At 47.6% G+C, this 17,120-nt stretch overlaps 1 protein-coding gene across 1 annotated transcript in view; it reads left to right on the plus strand.

The window, feature by feature from the left end:
• The window catches only part of LOC130115162 (solute carrier organic anion transporter family member 1C1-like), a 173,454-nt gene that overhangs the window by 147,030 nt on the left and 9,304 nt on the right, over nucleotides 1–17,120 (plus strand). The gene's annotated exons all lie outside the window — the stretch shown is intronic.

Consider the following 17,120-nt stretch of genomic DNA (forward strand, 5'->3'; position numbering starts at 1 on the left):
GTTGGCATCGCATACATGCTGTACAAACATACAAACAATACAAACCCAGCTTGACTCCATAGTCAATATCCCCAACACCTTCACGCGCTGCAGTGTCTGCTCCTCTCTTGCACTGCAGGCTTCCGCTAATTTTCCCATGGAGTAGGCTTGTTAACCCCTACAGCTAACACCCCTAGTTTTCCCTTTCCATATTCTTTTTTAACTTGATTTTTATCTAGTTTTAAACAATATTACAATTTATTTTCATGCTAAGACACTTTTCCTTTTCCAGCTCTATCTATACATTCTTCACATTGACTTTCAAATATTAAGTAGACAAACAACAAAAAAGATCCACTCCAAAGTAAAGTAATAGCCACATAAACAAGGGCTATGTTATAAACCAGAGATACAACAAATGAAAGTGGAAAGTGAGAGAAGAGAATAAAAAAAAAACCCTCACTGTATTAGTAAATCCATGACAGGGCCCCACCACTTAGTAAATATACATTTTTGGAGCCTTAATAAATATGTTATTTGCTCCATATGGTATACATCCCACACCTTTTGGATCCATAAGTTATGTGTGTGTGTGGGGGGGGGGGGGGCTGGTTTAATCCATTTAATCGTAATACACTTCAGAGCTGCTGTAAGTAATATTCCTAGGAGATATTTCGTAGACCTCTCCTCTAAACCATCAGGTATTACTCCTAGTAGTGCCACCATAGGCTCTTGTGGGATATTCTGCAGGAACACTTCTTTAAGAGCATCAAATACCTCTTTCCAAAAGACATGTAACTTAGGGCATAACCAAAATATGGGAGTGTGGTTTTCAATTTGTGCTCTACAGTTTCTCCAACATGAACTTGTGTGTGTTGGACCCATCTTTGACACTACCTCTGGCATTCGAAAATATCTAGTGATATTACTTTCCATTTAAATCCACTCCATGTGTTTGAATTTGTCACTAGGTTTGCTTCTGTGTATATTTCCTTCCAGGTATCCTGTGTTATACCCATATTTAATTCTGATTCCTAACTCTGCTTTATATTTAAAGATCTATCTTGGTTCATAGACAAAAATATTTGATATAGTTTACAAATTATTCTCCTCTCTCCCATCTCCCGTTTGCAATTCGAGATAATTTCCTATTGGGGTAGATTTTATGAATTGTTCCCATTTTTTTGTGTAGTAAGAAAATGTCTTAGTTACAAATATATGAAGAAGTCTGCTCTAGGGAGTTTAAATTCATTTTTTAAGTGTTCAAATGTCTTAAGATTTCCGTTATTCAATATCTGATACAATTTAATTAAACCATGTTCAGGCCATTTTTTAAACTCTGTATCTGTATTTTTAGGCATAAAGGTCTTCATATATCCAATGCTTGTTAGTGGCAAGATTGTTTTCGGTAGTCCATATGCTGATTGTATTTTTTTTCCCATATTTTTAAGGTAATTGCAGTCCATTGTCCCATTTCTTTTATAAGGGCATCCAAAAATCGTAGAATGTGCAGGGGCTCTGAACACATGATTTTTTTCAATATTAAGCCAGCATGTATACAGTGCTGCTTGAAAGTTTGTGAACCCTCCAGACATGGTCACTGTTTTTGTAAAAAACATTAAAATAAGCTCATTACACATACATCCAAATCCCAATTTGTAAAGCACACCTTCCAAATAATGGACACACACACAAAAAGAGATATATTTTCATTATTTAATTCAACAAAGGTAGTTTATTTCACAAAAACCGAAAATTTAACATGTGCAAAAGTATGTGAACCCTTGTATTAGTAGCTTGTGGCTCTTCCTTTTGCAGCCATTACTTCAACCAAACGTCTTCTGTAACCACTAACCAGTCTCTCGCATCTGCTTATGGGGCTTTTTGCCCACTCCTCCTTGCAGAACTCAGCCAGTTGAGAGAGGTTGGAGGGACATCTGGTATGTACCAACTTCTTCAGGTCTCGCCACAACATTTCAATTTGATTAAGATCCGGACTTTGGCTGGGCCTATCCAGAGTACGAATCCTCTTTCTCTGAAGCCATTCCTTTGTAGTTTTGCTGGAATGCTTTGGGTCATTGTCTTGTTGCATAATCCATTTTCGTCCCAGCTTCAACTCCCTGACTGATGGCAGGAGATTCTGGTCAAGAATTTGTTGATATGCCGGCGAATTCATGGTTCCTTGGATAATATGGAGTCGTCCAGGTCCGGAAGCAGAAAAGCAGCCCCAGACCTTCACATTTCCACCACCATTATTCACTGTTGGGAGGAGGTTCTTTTCTTCATATGCAGTGTTGGCTTTTCTCCAAACATGTTGGTTTTGATTGTGCTCAAGGGGTTCACATACTTTCAAGCAGCACTGTATGTACTATTCTGGATCCACATTAGCAAGGGCTTCGTCTGTGCAGCCGAAAAGTAATATCCTAAGTTAGGAAGTTTAAGCTCCCCATCTGGCTTAGATAGATGTAATGTTTTAAGCCTAATTCTTGGGTGCTTTCTTTGCTATATGAAATGAGAAATCAATTTATCCAGATTATCAAAAATAAATTTCAGGACTTCAGTAGGCAACATCTGAAATAAATAAAGCAGCCTGGACAAAACATTCATACGGGACAGAGGGAGTATAGGCAATTGGTCCAAATCTGTTATGCTCGCGCACCAGAACCTGACCTGTGTGGCGAAACCCAAGACAGACAGACACGAGATGACTTCAAAATCTACAGAGGGAGGTTTTATTGTGGGAGGGAAATGTATGGTGAAAAAAAGGCGTTCTGTTAGTGGGATGTGTGAATAAACTATGTGTGGTGTCCCGTGGTTTGCGTGTATAACTATGTGTGAGTGTTTTTAGCCAATGTGTGGTGCGGTATGTAAATGACCAGGAGGTGTTGAAAAAATGTGCGTGCACCTGGCGAGAAAGTCCAGTCCGTGATCCAAGAGGGGTTGTCCGAGAAAGTCCAGGTCCGAGATCCGGGAAGTCGAGTCCGAAAGGAGGGGTCCAGATAGAGGGACAAGGGGGGAGATCGCAGGAGAGGTCCGGGGAGAAACGTGAAGGTCGCTGGGGACGAGGGAGACGCGGGGAGCCGTGGAAATTGCGGAGGGAGAGTCGCAGGGTTCAGTACGTCGAAGCCACTGAGAGACGTTCTGGGAGGCTTCTTGTAGAAGGCTGCCTGATTGCCACAGGTGTGCCTGATGGATGATGGCAAACACCTGGTGCAGTGCAGCGCTCGTCTCCTCAGAGCGCGAGCCGAGCGCTCGGATGTTTCCGGCACGTCCGAGCTGGGGGAGTGGCTTGAACGTGCCGGGGAGGCAGCTCGGGGCGGTGTAACCACAACAGGACCCCCCCTCCTACGGGAGACACCGGGCGACCGTCCGATGGCGTTGGCCCGATAGAACTCCTCCAGGAGTGCGGGGTCGGCCAGGTAGGACCGGGGAACCCAGCTGCGGTCCTCGGGCCCATAGCCAACCCAGTCCACCAGGTATTGGTACCCATGCCCCCGGCGACGTACGGCGAGCAGCTGGTCGACATCCCAGACCATGTCACCACCGTCGAGGACCCTGGGGGGTGGAGGAGCTTGGACAGGGGGCTGGTGGCTACCGGTTTGAGGCGCGAGACATGGAAGACGGGATGGATCTTGAGTGAGGTAGGGAGATGGAGACGCACCGCCGAAGGGTTGACGATGCGGTCGATGGTGTAGGGACCGACGTAGCGGGGAGCCAGCTTCCGGTTGAGGGTAGGGAGGGGCAGGTCCCGGGCCAGGAGCCATACCCTCTGGCTAGGTCGATAAGCTGGGGCCGGCACTCTCCGCCGGTTGGCGCTGCGCCGGGCCCGCTCTGTAGCTCGCAACATAGCGGCCCGGGCGGTCTTCCAAACGGGCCCTCATGGACGGGACCGCCACCTCCAACTCCTGATGGGGGAACAGAGGGGGTTGATAGCCCAGGGAACAATCGAAGGGGGACAAACCGGTAGCCGAACTCTCCATGGAGTTGAGCAAGTACTCCACCCAGGGCAGGTACTTGCTCCAGGAGGCGGGGTTGCTGGTGGTAACGCAACGCAAAGCCGCCTCCAGGGCTTGATTGGCCCGCTCTGCCTGCCCATTGGTCTGGGGGCGATACCCGGAGGAGAGGCTGACCGTGGCCCCAATCCCCTTACAGAAGGCCTGCCATACCTTCGAAGTGAACTGGGGACCACGGTCAGAGACAATGTCCAGGGGAATCCCATGGGGTCGGACGACGTGGGAGACGAGAAGGTCCGCCGTCTCGGCTGCAGAGGGGAGTTTGGTGAGGGCAACAAAGTGGACGGCCTTGGAAAACCGGTCGACAATGGTCAGAATGGTGTCATTGCCTTGGGACACAGTGAGGCCCGTTACAAAGTCCAAGGCAATGTGGGACCAAGGTCGGCCGAGGACAGGAAGGGGGCGAAGGAGACCTGCGGAGGGCGATGGAGAGCCTTGCTGCGGGCGCAGGTGGTGCAGGCTGCCACGAACTCTCTGGTGTCTGCCTCCATGGTGGGCCACCAGAAACCCCTGCGGATGAAGGCCGCCGTTCGGTAGACACCGGGGTGGCAGGCAAGATGGCTGGAGTGGCCCCACTCCAGCACCTGGGGCCGGACAGAGGGAGGCACAAATAGCCGGTTCCGGGGTCCATTGCCTGGGTCGGGCTGGGCCCTTCTCACCACTGATTCGATGGCCCAGGTGACGACACCCACCACCCGGGCCGGGGGAAGGATGGTGTCTGGGGCGTCAGGGGACCCCTCGGGAAACAGACGGGAGAGGGCGTCTGCCCTGACGTTCTTGGTGCCCGGGCGGTAGGTGAGGGTGGAGTCGAACCGGCTGAAGAAGAGAGCCCAGCGCGCCTGCCTGGAGTTGAGCCTCTTAGCCATCCGTACGTAGGTCAGTTTCTTGTTATCGGACCATACGATGAACGGCTGCCCTGCTCCCTCCAGCCAGTGTCTCCACTCCTCCAGGGCGGCGTGGACGGCCAGCAACTCCCTGTTGCCGATGTCATAATTCTTCTCCGCAGGACTGAAACGCCGGGAGAAGGCGCACGGGTGGATCTTCTGGTCCTCCTCCGACCGCTGGGAGAGGACGGCTCCGATGCCCGTGTCCGATGCGTCCACCTCCACGATGAACTGCCTGCACGGGTCCGGGTGGGCGAGCACCGGAGCCGTTGTGAACAGCCTCTTCAGGGCCAAGAAGGCGGCTTCCGCCTCCGAGGTCCAGGAGAAGGGGCGGAGGTTGGAGGTGAGTGCAGTGAGGGGGGCGGCCACACGGCTGAACCCCCTGATGAAGCGCCGGTAGAAGTTTGCAAACCCCAGGAAGCGCTGGAGTTGCGTCCTGTTGGTGGGCCGTGCCCACTCCTCCACCGCTCGGGTCTTCCTGGGGTCAGTGCGGACGAGCCCCTTCTCCACGATGTGGCCAAGGAACTCCACGGAGGCGGAGTGGAACACGCACTTCTCGGCTTTCACGAAGAGCCTGTTCTCCAGCAGCCGTTGGAGGACCAGGCGGACATGCTGGTGGTGTTCCTCCTCAGTCCTGGAGAACACGAGGATGTCATCCAGGTACACCACCGCGAACGTGTTCAGCATGTCCCGGAGCACGTCGTTGACCAATGCCTGGAAGACGGCCGGGGCGTTGGTGAGGCCGAAGGGCATAACGAGGTACTCGAAATGCCCTAGGTGGGTGTTAAAGGCAGTCTTCCATTCATCCCCTTCCCGGATGCGCACCAGGTGGTACGCGCTGCGCAGGTCCAGCTTCGTGAACACTGTGGCATGAGTGAGTGGCTTGAACGTGGAACTCATAAGGGGGAGTGGATATTTATTTTTCACCGTGATATTATTTAGCATTCGATAATCTATGCAAGGCCTCAGGCTGCCCTCCTTTGCCACAAAAAAGAAGCCCGCCGCCACAGGGGAAGACGAGGGCCTTATGATTCCTGAGGCCAGGGACTCTGTGATATAATTGCGCATAGCCTCCTTCTCCGGGACGGAGAGGTTATACAACCGACCGGTGGGAAGGGCGGCCCCGGGAAAGAGCACTGTCTTTACTAAATACAGGGGCTAAATCGTGATAAATGGAAGGAACACCAGTGAGATCCGTGGGAGGAGGCACGGGTCTGAGGCCGCTGGACGGGGAGTGGGCGGAGCGAAGGCAGTTGGCATGACACGCAACGCTCCAACCCAAAATCCGCCCAGTAGACCAAGAGATGTAGGGATCGTGCCGTTCCAACCACGGTCTTCCTAACACCAGCGGCGCGCAAAACCAAGAAACGGATAGCTTCCACGTGATTACCCGAAAGAGTGAGGGTGAGGGAAGCAGTGCTGTGTGTGATCTTACCAAGTGAACGACCATCTAGGGCTTGGGCTGTGAGGGGTGTGTCTAGGGGGACGAGTGGAAGGCCGGCCTGCCGGGCCAGCGAGATGTCCATCAAACACTCGTCCGCCCCCGAATCCAGGAGCGCACCAACAGACAGTGAGTGGTTACCCCAGGTGAGAGTGACCGGAAAAAGGTGGTTGTGCTCCTTCTTGGGCTGGGGCTGAGGAAGGGTCGTCAGGCTCACTAGGACACCCCTCACTGGTGAGCCGGGTCTTTTTGGGCGAGTCGGGCAGGCCTTGATATAGTGGCCCGACCTCCCGCAGTAGAGGCAGAGGTGGCCATGCATCCTCTGCTCCCTAACCTCCAGCGGGAGCCGTGACTGACCCAACTGCATGGGCTCCTCCTCCGGCCTGGATCCAGAAGCCACCCAGGGTTGCGAGGGGGAGTGTGAGGGTGGAGAGAGCCCACGGGACGCTGACCCAGGGAAGGCACCGGTAGGACAGACGGGGGTTGGTCTATGGGAGGGGCCAACGCGCGGGGCGCGTTCCTGGCGCCGCTCCCGCAGCCGTTCGTCCATCTGGAGGGCGAGGGTAACGAGCTCGTTGAAGGAGGCAGGGCGGTCCCGAACGATGAGATCTTTGATGGGCTCGCTCAGCCCCCTCCTGTACGCGCTCTTGAGCGCAGTGTCATCCCACCCACTGTCTGCCGTGAGTATCCTTACCTCCAAGGAATAATCTGCCACCGACCTGGCTCCCTGTTGGATGGAATGGAGGCGGCCGGCAGCGTCCTGCCCGTCAGCTGGGTGGTCGAACACCAGATTGAACTCGCGGCGGAAGGCACCATAGTCCGAGGCGAGCTGCTCGGTATGGCCTACCGCCGCTATGGCCCAGCTGAGGGCTTTGCCGGTGAGGAGGGACATGACAAGGGCTACCTTGGTCTCTCCCGTCCTATACCTAGCTGGCTGGTGTTTGAACAGGAGCTCACACTGACCAAGGAAACCCCTGCACAGCTCGAACTCCCCACCGAAGGCCTTGGGGCAGGGAAGGTAAGGCTCGCACCGGGGGTCCAGTGGGGGTTGACTCGGAGGAGGGGGAACGTCGGGACCAGAAACGGGGAAACCGGAGGCCGAGCTGGGGGCAGAGACCGAGGCCAGGGCAGGGTGGTCGCTCATCCTGGAGACCGCTGTGGAGAGTGCAGCGATCTGCGCGGTGAGGGCATCTAACGCGCTCGTCGCGGCCTGGGAGCCGGACTGAAGATCGCTGATCTCTCCGGTGACACGGGTGAAGGCAGTAGTAAGCTCTGAGTTGAGAGAGGCAGGTTGGCAACTGTGACTTCTTACTACTGCCTCTAGGGGGACGGGGCTCAGGGGCGTCACAGGGACCGTCTGCTCCTTGGGTTTGCCTGGGTCCATAATGGCTTCGACGTTCTGTTATGCTCGCGCACCAGAACCTGACCCACGTTGCGAAACCCAAGACAGACAGACACGAGATGACTTCAAAATCTACAGAGGGAGGTTTTATTGTGGGAGGGAAATGTATGGTGAAAAAAAGGCGTTCTGTTAGTGGGATGTGTGAATAAACTATGTGTGGTGTCCCGTGGTTTGCGTGTATAACTATGTGTGAGTGTTTTTAGCCAATGTGTGGTGCGGTATGTAAATGACCAGGAGGTGTTGAAAAAATGTGCGTGCACCTGGCGAGAAAGTCCAGTCCGTGATCCAAGAGGGGTTGTCCGAGAAAGTCCAGGTCCGAGATCCGGGAAGTCGAGTCCGAAAGGAGGGGTCCAGATAGAGGGACAAGGGGGGAGATCGCAGGAGAGGTCCGGGGAGAAACGTGAAGGTCGCTGGGGACGAGGGAGACGCGGGGAGCCGTGGAAATTGCGGAGGGAGAGTCGCAGGGTTCAGTACGTCGAAGCCACTGCGAGACGTTCTGGGAGGCTTCTTGTAGAAGGCTGCCTGATTGCCACAGGTGTGCCTGATGGATGATGGCAAACACCTGGTGCAGTGCAGCGCTCGTCTCCTCAGAGCGCGAGCCGAGCGCTCGGATGTTTCCGGCACGTCCAAGCTGGGGGAGTGGCTTGAACGTGCCGGGGAGGCAGCTCGGGGCGGTGTAACCACAACAAAATCATTACTAATACACCAAATTATTTTCTTAAAATTGGCATCATAAAGTTTTGTACAGAATTGGGGATGTATATCCCAAGATACTTAATACCATCTTCCGACCATTTAAACCCACTTTGGAGTTTTATACTTTGTGGTGTTCTGCCATTAATATCCATGACTTCTGTTTTTCCCACATTGATTTTGTATCCAGAATAATATCGATATTGAGATTTAGGTTTCTTTAGGTGTGGTATTGTTGTTGTTGGTTCTATCAAATATAGTAGCACATCATCTGCATAAAGGGATAATTTATGCTCTTCTTTATTTAGTTCAATTCATTTTATGATATTATCATCTATAATGAGCTGTGCTAATGGTTCAATACTGATGGCAAACAGGAGAGGTGAAAGAGAGCTGCCCTGTCTACATCCGTGTTCTAAAATAAATCTCTCTGACCTATACCCATTAACTTTGACAGCAGCCTGTGGATCTGAATAAAGTGTTTGTATCCAGTTTATGAAATTAGGGCCAAATTTAAACCATTTTAGTGTTTGAAATAAGAAAAGGCAAACTCCCAGAGGACCTTCTCAACTTCCAATCTCTTCTTCCCACTTTCTCCTCCTCCCTTTCTGCTGCTAAGGCTGCCTTCTATCGCTCTAAAATCCTATCCTCTGCCTCTAATCCTAAGAAACTCTTTGAAACATTCTCTACACTTCTTCAACCCCCACCTCCTACTTCCTCCCTTCTCCCTGATGACTTCGCTAACTTCTTTGACAAGAAGGTAAACGACATCAGCTCCTCCTTTTCTCACCACCCGGTTAGTGCTGCTTGCACTGTCCCACCCTCTGCACCCTCCCTCACCTCTCCATGTCCCACCCTATCCCACCTCGCTCCCCTCTCCCCCGACGAGGTCCTCAACCTCATCACATCCAGTTAACCCACCACATGCTCCCTTGACCAAGATCCCTCCCCTCTTCTTCAGTCTATAGCGCCTGAACTCCTTCCCTTTCTAACCCACCTCATCAACACCTCCCAACAGGCAGGATGCTTTCAATCTGCCTTCAAGACTGCTAGTCACCCCCCTTCTCAAGAAACCATCACTTAACCCCTCTGACGTCAAAAACTACAGACCAGTTTCCCTTCTACCCTTTCTCTTAAATTTATTTCAGATTTTCCCCTTTTCCTCCCAATTTAGTGGCCAATCGATTCCTATTTTAGTTCAAACACCTACCCTCGTACTGCATGCGTTCGCCAACTGCATCTCTCCCTCCAGCAGTCTCAAAGGAGACTCATCGCCACTTTCATGACAAGGCGACTCCAGGCCAAACCACAGCTTTTTCCGACACACACAGAGATGCATTCATGTGACGAACACAAGCCGACTCCGCCCCCATCCCAAAAACAGCATTGCCAGTTATTGCTGCTTCATCGTGTCCGGCCATAGTCGGATCTGACAAGACTGAGGCGCGACCCCCTGTCCCCAGTGGGCAACTGCATCGATACAAAGCCGATGCTTAGACCGCTACACCACCGCGGACTCTTCTACCCTTTCTATCCAAAACTTTCGAACGTGCTGTCTTTAACCAACTTTCTTTGTACCTACACCAGAACAACCTCCTGGACCCCAACCAATCTGGGTTCAGGGTGGGTCACTCGACAGAGACGGCCCTCCTCGCTGCACTCTGCGAGAGCAAACTCTCTCTCCTCTGTCCTGATACTCCTGGACCTGTCAGCTGCGTTCAACACAGTGAACCACCAGATCCTCCTCTCTACCCTCGAGGGGCTGGGTGTCACAGGCTCTGCACTCTCAATGTTTGCATCCTACCTGGCAGGTCGCTCCTACCAGGTGACATGGAGGGGATCTGTGTCGGCGCCTCGAAGACTGACTACAGGCACTCCACAAGGTTCAGTTCTGGGTCCTCTCCTTTTCTCCCTGTACACGATGTCCCTGGGTTCTGTTATTCACTCGCATGACTTCTCTTACCATTGTTATGCCGATGACACCCAGCTTATCTTGTCCTTTCCTCCCTCTGACACACAAATAGAGACATGCATTGCTGCATGCTTGACTGACATCTCGGAGTGGATGGCGACACACCACCCGAAGCTCAATCTGGACAAGATAGAGCTGATGTTCCTCCCGGCGAAAGGTTGCCTGCACTGAGACTTGGCCATCACCATTGACAACACCGTGGCGACGCCAACTCGGACTGCACGGACTCTGGGTGTGCTCCTGGATCAAATCAAATCAATTTTATTTGTATAGCCCAATATCACAAATTACAAATTTGCCTCAGTGGGCTTAACAGCAACACAACATCCTGTCCTTAGACCCTCTCATCAGATAAGGAACAACTCCCTAAAAAAAACCTTTAACAGGGAGAAAAAATAACAAGAAACCTCAGGGAGAGCAACAGAGGAGGGATCTCTCTCCCAAGACGGACAGCGTGCAATGGATGTTGTGTTCACGCAATTTACGTAATACAACATTGAAAGAGGATAACAGAATTATAATGGACATAAAATTTATGAAGAACATGATGCACAGGATGCCAAGCAGTGTCCACATGCCAACGGAGCAGTCCAGGACCCAGGCCACGCGACCAGCATCATCATGTAATAAAAGAAAAACTTATGTGAGGAGTGGAAGGGCAGGCAGCATCCAAATGACGACCACCATCACCACAGAGACCTGGGAGGAGAACCGACTGCACATGCATGCAAGAGAGACTCACATGACACCATTCAAAAAGAGAAAGGAGAAGACATCATTCAGAGAGAGAGAAAATACATGTTAGAGAAGAGAACAGTTTGCAGTAGTCATTAGCCATAATCAATTAAGTCATCAATTCGTCATAATCTATACTCTGTAATCTATACTCGATAATCTCGTCAGCAGAACAGTGGTTGGTAAATTCATTGAGACAGAATACCAACCTACCATCCAGTACAGGTTGTGAAGCACTCAACTTAAAGGCAACTAATTGTAAACTAAGGCAAAAAGATGAGTTTTAAGTTTGGATTTAAAGGACTCAACAGACTCTGATTGTCTGATGGCAGCAGGCAGGTTATTCCACAAAAATGGAGCCCGATAGAAAAAGGCCCTGCCACCAGCTGACTTCTTTTTAACTTTGGGTACACACAGGAGCCCTGTATTTTGAGAACGAAGTGCTCAAGGTGGCATGTAAGATTTAAGGAGATCAGACAGGTAGGATGGGGCAAGCCCATTTAGGATTTTATAAGTCAGCAGAAGCACCTTGTATTCTGATCTAACATGGATAGGAAGCCAATGAAGGGAGGCAAGAATTGGTGTAATATGGTCAAATTTCCTAGTTTTAGTTAGGATTCTAGCAGCAGCATTCTGAACCATCTGAAGACTTTAAGTACTAGAATGTGGCAGACCTGAGAACAGAACATTACAGTAATCAAGTCTGGATGAAACAAATGCATGTATTAGATTCTCTGCATCAGGCATGGAGAGAAAAGACCGAATTTTAGCTGTTATGTAAGTGAAAAAAGGCAGTCTTGGTGATTTCTTTAATGTGCTTATCAAAGGATGACCAACTGTCGTTTGCTGCAAACGTTGCTGCGGTTGCTCGTTCCTGCAGATTTCTCCTCTATAACATCAGCTCTTACCATTGTTATGCCGATGACACCCAGCTTATCTTGTCCTTTCCTCCCTCTGACACACAAGTAGAGACATGCATTGCTGCATGCTTGACTGACATCTTGGAGTGGATGGCAACACACCATCTGAAGCTCAATCTGGACAAGATAGAGCTGATGTTCCTCCCAGCAAAAGGTTGCCTGCACCAAGACCTGGCCATCACCATTGACAACACCGTGGTGACACCAACTCGGACTGCGAGGAATCTGTGTGTGATCCTGGACGACCAACTGTCGTTTGCTGCAAACATTGCTTCGGTTGCTCGCTCCAGCAGATTTCTCCTCTATAACATCAGGAGGATTCACTCATACCTCACAGACGAGATGGCACAAGTGCTCATCCAGGCTCTGGTCATCTCCTGGCTGGACTACGGCAACTCCCTCCTAGCTGGTGCCCCAGTGTTGGCCATCAGACCTCTGGAGCTTGTTCAGAAAGCTGCAGCTCGTCTGGTGTTCAACCGCCCTAAGTTCTCCCACACAACTCCCCTTCCCATGTCCCTACACTGGCTCCCAGTAGCTGCTCGCATCCAGTTTAAGAATCTGGTGCTGGCCTACAAGGCAGTGAAAGGAACAGCTCCTTCCTATCTCCAAGCAATGGTCAAGCCCTACACCCCCGCCCGACCACTTCACTCTGCTGCCTCGGGGCGCCTGGTTGCCCCGTTGCACAGAGGCCCCTTCTGCCAATCGACCCGGTCACGGCTGTTTTCTGTCCTGGCCCCACAGTAGTGGAATGAACTCCCCACTGATGTCAGGACAGCTGAGTTGCTGCCCATCTTTCGGCGCAGGTCGAAAACTCACCTCTTCCAGAACTACTACCCTGTTACTTGTTCTTAGCACTTACTGTATTCACTCATTTAAAAAAAAAAATCTTTCTCGCGCTTTTACTTTAGCACTGGTTTTGCTCTTAGATGCTTGTTTAGATGCACTTATGACCTCTGATGACTAGTAGTTCTCCTGATTTCCTGCGTTAAATGCACTTACTGTAAGTCGCTTTGGATAAAAGCGTTGGCTAAATGGCTGTAATGTAATGTAATGTAAATGTAATGTATTGCCATGACACACGATCAAAGGCCTTTTGGGCATGTAATGGTGTGATTATTGCTTCTTTTTCCTCATCCTTTTGATGGGACATTATGTTAAGTAATCTTCTGATATTATCTCCATAGTATTTTCCAGTAATAAAACTAGTCTGATCAGGATGGATAATTTGGGTGATAATTTTAGTGACCCGTCTATCCAAAATTGTTATTAAAATGTGCAAGTCTCCATTCAATAGTGATATTGGCCTATAGGATTGGCATTAAGTAAGATCTTTATCCTTTTTATATATTACCACAATGATTGCTTCTCTCCAAGAGGGGGCCATAACTAACTTTTAACTCAAATTCATGATAGTACGCTTTTAATAACAAGGGAGATAACATGTCTTTAAAAGGTTTTGTAAAACTCATTAATAAATCCATCTCGTCCTTGGCTTTTATTATTTTTCAGAGTGGAGATCGCTTGCTTAATTTCCCTTTCCTCAATTGGTTGATCTAATTCCTTGGCCATTGATTCTGTTAATTCTGTTTCAAGTTGTGTATCTTCAGTGCAAGTGTCTGAGTTGTAATTCTCTGTGAAAGATTCTGCTATCTCATCTGGTTTAGTGTGGAATTTGGAGTTCTTGGATTTTATTCTCTGCACTATAATAGATGATTGCTGTTTTTATTTTTTCAATCCAAATGGCAATAATCTACTTGCTCTGTTACCATATTCATAATATTGCTGGTTAGTGAATCTTAAGCTTCCCTCAATCTTCTCTGATAACAAGCCATTAAGTTCTGTATGGGTTGCATTAAGAGTTCTAATAAGACTAGGTGAGGCAGTTCGTTTATGTTGTTTTTCTAAATCCCTTATTTTATCCTTCAATTCCCTCTGTTTGACATCCTTTTTCCTTTTCTTAGCACATGTAAATGAAATGATGCAACCCCTGATGTACGCTTTAGTACAGTCCCACAATATAAGAGGTGATGTTTCTGGTGAGGTATTAGTATTTAAATAGTTATTAAGCTCTTTCAAGATAAAGGTGGTAAATTCTTTATCATTAAGGAGGGACGCATTAAGTCTCCATTGTTTTGAGGTTGGTCTATGACCTACATCCCAATGGCTAATATTTCTATGTCCACTATTCTATGCAGCTCTGTCTTAGGGGTGAAAAAGTAATCAATCCTAGAATAGGATGCATGTCTACATGAATAGTATGTAAAGTCCCTGTTTCTTTCCAGACATCCACAAGGCCCAATTCAAGAGATTGGTGTTTAAGCATTTTGCTCATTTTGGGGATGTGGTTTGTCTATCCATGCATTGCGACAAAACACTGTTTAAATCCCCTCCCATCAATAAAAGTCCAGCGCTATACAGTTTTATATTGTTGAGAATTGTTTTGGTAAATCCAGGTTCATCTTCATTCGATGCATATATACATTTATAAAGGATACTTCAGTCCCATCAATTAATCCATTTCCAAGATATATCTCCCCTCATTGTCTTTATGTATTAATGTTGGTGTGAAATTGATTTGTCCTTCCCATATTCTTGAAATGTGTTTAATTTTTCTTTTGAAACGTTGAATTTTCTTTTTTCTTCTTTTTTTAGTCGTAGCTTAGTTCACAGTTAATAGAAATGTGTTTAATTTTGAAATATGAATTTCCACATACGTGAAGTGTGTTTAAATTTTGGAAAATTGAATTTTGTTTTCTCCCTTATTGTAGCTTAGCTCACACAAGTATGAAACGTGTTAATTTTGAAGTGTTGAATTTTTTATTTATTTGTTTGTTTTGGTCATAGCTTAGTTATCCTAGTTTACACAAGTAGTAGGAATGCCAACATCCCAGATGCCCAGCCTTTTATGTTTGCCCAGATGCCAAAGCTTATTTTATTATTATATTGTTAATGTTACTAGAACTGAAAGACTCTGATGGACTACAGACACAGCCTTCTGTTTGTCTCATGGACTATAAAAGATCCCAGCCCTGAGACCAAAGAGAGGGAAAAAAACTGACTCATTTTGGCATCAAGTCTTCATCAGGAAGTCAAATAAACAACTCCCTGGCGAAGGCTTTATGCCAAAATACGTCAGAGCTTGTTTTTATAGGTCGTATATGACCATGCCATGACATTAAAGGCATTTTAATTTTTAAAAGAGAGTGCCTTGGAGTTTTCTTGTGATTTTTTTATGACTGCTTATATGTTATATGATTATATGCTTTAATGTTTTTTCTTAAATATTAAATGCAAAAGTATGGCTGAGTATAGACACACAGATAGATCAGTAGATTGATAGATCAGTAGATGAATAGATAGACAGATCGATGTGCAGTAAGTTTTGTGAGCTAAGTGCCTCGCTCAAGTAAATGACCTAATTTTGTTTCTTTATGACTAAAGTGCTAGCTGATAGCTGCAAGAACTGGGTTGGAAGATTGCAGTCAAAGACACGAGAGCTTGATGCGTAGGAAGTGTAATATCTGTTTAAGTGCTAACCGCACGTATGTACATAAAACCAATAACCATTCCAATAAATGTGGTCCAGTGTTAAGTGGTTGGGTTTTAAATCAAGTTTTGAATTTGGGAAATTTTGGGACCTTTATTCAATTTACACTACCGTTCAAAAGTTTGGGATCACCCAAACAATTTTGTGTTTTCCATGAAAAGTCACACTTATTCACCACCATATGTTGTGAAATGAATAGAAAATAGAGTCAGGACATTGACAAGGTTAGAAATAATGATTTGTATTTGAAATAAGATTTTTTTTACATCAAACTTTGCTTTAGTCAAAGAATCCTCCATTTGCAGCAATTACAGCATTGCAGACCTTTGGCATTCTAGCTGTTAATTTGTTGAGGTAATCTGGAGAAATTGCACCCCACGCTTCCAGAAGCAGCTCCCACAAGTTGGATTGGTTGGATGGGCACTTCTTTGAGCAGATTGAGTTTCTGGAGCATCACATTTGTGGGGTCAATTAAATGCTCAAAATGGCCAGAAAAAGAGAACTTTCATCTGAAACTCGACAGTCTATTCTTGTTCTTAGAAATGAAGGCTATTCCATGCGAGAAATTGCTAAGAAATTGAAGATTTCCTACACCGGTGTGTACTACTCCCTTCAGAGGACAGCACAAACAGGCTCTAACCAGAGTAGAAAAAGAAGTGGGAGGCCGCGTTGCACAACTGAGCAAGAAGATAAGTACATTAGAGTCTCTAGTTTGAGAAACAGACGCCTCACAGGTCCCCAACTGGCATCTTCATTAAATAGTACCTGTTAGAGCCTGTTTGTGCTGTCCTCTGAAGGGAGTAGTACACACCGGTGTAGGAAATCTTCAATTTCTTAGCAATTTCTCGCATGGAATAGCCTTCATTTCTAAGAACAAGAATAGACTGTCGAGTTTCAGATGAAAGTTCTCTTTTTCTGGCCATTTTGAGCGTTTAATTGACCCCACAAATGTGATGCTCCAGAAACTCAATCTGCTCAAAGAAGTGCCCATCCAACCAATCCAACTTGTGGGAGCTGCTTCTGGAAGCGTGGGGTGCAATTTCTCCAGATTACCTCAACAAATTAACAGCTAGAATGCCAAAGGTCTGCAATGCTGTAATTGCTGCAAATGGAGGATTCTTTAACGAAAGCAAAGTTTGATGTAAAAAAAATCTTATTTCAAATAAAAATCACTATTTCTAACCTTGTCAATGTCTTGACTCTATTTTCTATTCATTTCACAACATATGGTGGTGAATAAGTGTGACTTTTCATGGAAAACACGAAATTGTTTGGGTGATCCCAAACCTTTGAACGGTAGTGTAGATTTATTGCATCAAAAGCATTCAACCAATATCCAGCTCACCTAAAGTACTCTCTCATTTTCTGTTTGGTCATGTATAACACAAGTGGCACAGTCTCTTGTAATATCATGCACTGACTACTGCAACGCCTTACTGGCAGATCTCCCTGCATGCACTTTCAAACCTCTGCAAATGATCCAGAACGCGGCGGCACGTCTGGTCTTCAACCAACCCATAACAGAACGTCACTC

This window comes from Lampris incognitus, chromosome 7 (assembly GCF_029633865.1).
Source record: "Lampris incognitus isolate fLamInc1 chromosome 7, fLamInc1.hap2, whole genome shotgun sequence".
In the NCBI taxonomy this organism is placed as follows: domain Eukaryota; kingdom Metazoa; phylum Chordata; class Actinopteri; order Lampriformes; family Lampridae; genus Lampris; species Lampris incognitus.